Genomic DNA, 4,582 nt, shown 5'->3' on the forward strand with positions numbered 1-4,582 from the left:
CTGTTGAAGCCTCTTTATCTAAGATGTGAATCAGTTCCATAGCTTGGATCATAGACCCCACAGTTTGATTGTTCTCAGCAAATTAAATTGTTCTGCACAAGTTTGGCAGAGTTCTCTCTACAAGTAAAAGTCAGTCTACGTAATGATATACACATGGAATCTTTCTTATCACTGTAGGTTTAGGTTTAGGTAACAGTACAGGGTCAATCAATTGTTGTAGCCTATACTATAATGATTTTTTTAAACATTTTTTTCATTCTTAGTTTGATGGTTATGTTTATTTTAGAACACCTTACATTATAAATGCTTTCAATATTCTTGGGAAAATGTTCGGTCTAAAAAGGCAAAATGGGGATACTGGACATGTTTCTGAATAGGAGAAAATAAAATAAAGTCATGAAGAGCAATAAGTTAACAAGTTGTACTTGTTAACTTATTCCACTAAAATGTAATTTTTTTTTCCCATTATTGTTTTGTTTTTTGTTTTTCATCTAAATTTTACTCTTGATTGTTTTTGTGTAAAAATGTGGAAATGTTTTTGACCATAAAATGTGATTTAAGGTCATCAATCACATGCTCACCCAACTTGCTAAGAGGAAAGTAGATGCCATAGTGACTGAAGTTTGTGAGGCCGAAGTTAAACTAGGGTTCAGTCCCTCTAACTACAGCTCAGCTGGCTGACTTTCTCACATTTGTGGATGAGATTCAAGAGAGGGTGAGACGCTCCTGTTTAATAATTAAATGCGATAAACCAATAAAACAGCAGCTTGTTTTCTTTTTCCTCAGCTTCCTTTCTCTGCTTTACTTGACTCCATATTTCCATTTTTTGTTTTGCTAGATTATAGAAATAAAAGATGAGCAGAAATCAGTATCCAAAATGTACGATCTGATCAACATGTACTCAGTTCCCACACCACCAGAAGATCGTGTGAAGTTTGCCGCACTGGAACCCTTCATTGAGTCATTAAGCTCTGTCACGCTAAAGGCAGTGCTACAGCGGAATGGTACTATGGAAAAGTTTTGCAGCTGCTTGCAGTAGGATATAAAGGAACTCAAACAGGAGGACATGAAAATCCACCTTAAATTGCAGGTATGAGAAGATGATTGCTTTGTTTTTAATTTTGTTGTTATTTTCCTTTTTAATAATGCTAACTAATGGACAATTTTTTTTTTTAAAAACAAAAACAACAACTGCATTCGGTATAATTAAAAGCTTGTGGATTTCAATGTGTAGGATCCACAAATTCTAGACATCAATGCTGATTCATCAGAAGTGCATCTGCTGTTGAGGGAGATCAAGATTTCCATAGAAAAGCTACAGGCCAAAGCATCCAGCTGCATAGCCTACCAGAAGAAATTTAAGGTATTTCTTCTTTCAATGTAAACATATTTCATAGAAAGTAGATCAGGCCATAACAGTTTCAACGTGTGCTAAAAAAGTGATACAGTAGAGAACTGGTCATGTTACTTTAATTTTGTAAGCCAAACTTCTGACCACCTGAAAACAACTTACTCTCCCATTCTCTGTTTTTAATTAATAAAGATGGAGGTGACCAAATTTGAGTCATTGGAGCAGCTAACGGCAATGTTCAAGCTAATACAGTTGCTCTGGACCTCTCTGGAGCAATGGGACCCTTTACAGAATGGATGGCAGCAGGTGAGGTGCAAACGTTTAATTCTATATCTACAGCAGTGAAAGTAATTCTTTCACCACCTGCTAAATTTGTACGTTTCCTCACTTACAAAGAAATTATCAGTCTGTAATTTATATGGACGTGTCAGGAGACACAGCTGCTGTAGAGGACGCTGAACGCTGTCATCTGCCGAGGCCAGCTGAGGCTAAGAGGTAACAACAAAAGGTAACAATCTTACCGCCGTCGTTTAGCTGCTCCGGTTCCGTGTGCCAGGACCCTCCGTCCTTTCGCCTGCCGGGACCGGGACGGCTCCCGGATCTGGTCGGTCCAGCTGCCTGCGGTCTCCGTTTTCAGCCGCGGAGCCGACCCTGCTGCTGGCGCTGCTGACGACTAGCTGTGGCGTTCGTGGGTGCGCGCGGGAGACAGCGAGGAGGCCGCGTACGGAATCAAGGTTCAGAGGATGGCCCTCTGCTCGGATGAGGCTTTTCAGGAACTATTACAAAGAATCCACGACATGGAAATGAAAATACGACGCCTTGAGGAGAACGCCAAAAGTAATAAAAATCTGCCGGTGGCTTACGGCAAGCAACCACCGGGCGGATCAATACCATCAGCACAGAGTGGGACCCCTCCGAGTGGAGGGCGTTTGTCGGGAGGGACTCCCCATTCATCAGACCTCTGGCCCCCACTTAGACGGGAGACTCCAAAGAAGACAAAGGAACATCGAAAGACACTCCAACAAGAAACAACTTCGATTATTCCCCTAAAAATTAGATTTGCGCCTCTTAGCTCATCACCGTCCAGCCTGCAAAGACTGTCAGCTGCAGAGCGAGGTCACCGAAATGTAAATAAAGATAAAACAAGCTGCACGAAATGGGTAAAGAGAACAGAGAACAGCAAGCGAGGGAGAGCACTTGCTATTATTCATGACGGATCAATCAAAGGAATTGAACAGCTATGCATCAACACTAGTGTCTTTAATTGTCCACAAATGACAGTAAAAGAAATTTCTGAGAGGATTCCATCAATTATTGAGAATAACCCAGAGCTAGAAAAAGTTGTTGTCCATGTTGGAACTGCTGACATCCTTTTGAAAAAATCCGAAATTTTAAAGAAAGACTTTTTGGATTTACTTCAGAACTTTGACAACCACAAGGTACAACTCCACGTATCTGGACTGATTCCAGCAACACCCTACGATGAAGAATATAGCAGGATGAAATCGTTCAGCAGGTTTGCTAAAACTGTCTGTGCTGAAAGGTCAATTCGATATCTAAATAATTTTAAGATTTTTTGTGGAAGGAAGCACCCGTTTACAAGAAATGAACGTAACATCAATAAGAAAGGTCAGAGGCTTTATCTTCTGAACTTGTTGTCTCATGTGAACTCATCGCCCTGTTCTCAAATTGAGATAAAGACATCAGTATCAGCCGAGACACAAAGCGGACGCCAACCAGTTGTATCACACAGAGACCACGACGTACTTGTACCTTTCAGTGATAAGCCTGCCAGAGACGTATCAACCGACCCAAAAACAACAGCACCCGACAAGTTTCGAAAGAAACAGAGTTTCAGCAACGCTGTGCAGAAACACATCAGTGGACATAGCTCAAACAGCTGAGTTACTATGCCAGCCCCCAACAACTTCACTTCCAGCAGAGATTACAGAGACTCCAGCTAAATATGAAGGTTCAACTCTGTGCAGAAACTCACCAGCTGATGCCCGTACACCTTCATCATCATCCTCATCAGTGATCATATCACCATTTAAGTCGTTTTCCGATCCCCTTCAAACCCAAATAAACAGAGGGATTCGTCTGACACCAAAAGTGGGACCACGCCCACCTACTAATTATAAACAATATGGCTCTCCACTCCATCTAACCGAGCCTGATATCTGATACCGACCGGACGCCGTTACCAGATTGCATCATTCCCACCAAAATGTGTCCGGTCACTCTCATTCATATACTGAAAGCAAAATACCAGTTATTATAAGCAACAGATCCTTACACACTAAAAGTACTTATAACGGTGTGTTCACACCGAACGCGAAAGAGGCGGCCAGAGCGTCAGGTTTACATGTAAAGTCAATGGAAAGGGCGCGATGACACGCGATTGCGCGTCCGGCGAAAATTCGGAGGCAGATTTGCGTCGCGAAAACGCCAAAACCCGTGAAACGCGCGTCAGTGTAGCGCGTGGGGCGCGTTTGACTCGCGAAAAAAACCACGCGCGTGAATTTTTGTGTTGCATTTTGTGCATACGCGTGTTTCGCCTCTACCGCTCGAGTTGGAAAAATTTGAACTCCAGCGTCAAATCGCGCCGCGTCAACCAATCAGGAGCCTGGTGACGTGGCTGTAACCAGGTCAAAGGGGCAGATCAAACCAAAGCCCTTCATTCTTCATTCAGTATGGAGGAAAAACTCATCAGCGCAGTGGCTAATCGTCCAGAATTATACGATGCTAGCTGCTACTTCTACCGGGACAGGAATAAAAAGGACCTAGCTTGGAGGCACATAAGTGAGGAGATCGGGCAACCTGGTAAGTTCATTTGTTCTTCTTTTTTCTTTTTTTTTAATTTTCAGACTGACCCGATGAGTCCGCGCAAAAGCTGGCAAGCATGCCTACTGTCCCGCTATTTTCCCCACTGATGTACAAATACCTTTCCGCTAACAAGATAATGTGTTTATTCAGAGGACATCTGCAGGAAAAAGTGGAAGAGCCTCAGGGACACGTATAGTAACAGCTGCCATCTTGCAAAGATACCGTCTGGCACAACTTCCTCCCACATCCCGCCCACATTTCCCGTTCACGCGCGTCAAAATATGCAATTTTGACGCGCGATGGATTTTTGTTGGACACGCGTCGAGGTGCGAATGTGCACGCGTCAAATTAGGGGCGTTTGGGGCGTTTTCGCTCGCGCCTATCGCGTTCGGTGTGAACATACCG

General features: G+C 43.2%; 1 long non-coding RNA gene across 1 annotated transcript; it reads left to right on the forward strand.

Moving 5' to 3' along the window:
* The first annotated feature begins 1,252 nt into the window (after positions 1-1,252).
* LOC109202498 (uncharacterized) lies at positions 1,253-1,807 on the forward strand. The gene is made up of 3 exons (XR_003220593.1): positions 1,253-1,363; positions 1,544-1,657; positions 1,748-1,807. It is a non-coding gene; the product is annotated as an uncharacterized LOC109202498 (long non-coding RNA).
* The last annotated feature ends 2,775 nt before the right edge of the window (positions 1,808-4,582 follow it).

This window comes from Oreochromis niloticus, linkage group LG6, assembly GCF_001858045.2.
Source record: "Oreochromis niloticus isolate F11D_XX linkage group LG6, O_niloticus_UMD_NMBU, whole genome shotgun sequence".
Classification (NCBI taxonomy): Eukaryota; Metazoa; Chordata; class Actinopteri; order Cichliformes; family Cichlidae; genus Oreochromis; species Oreochromis niloticus.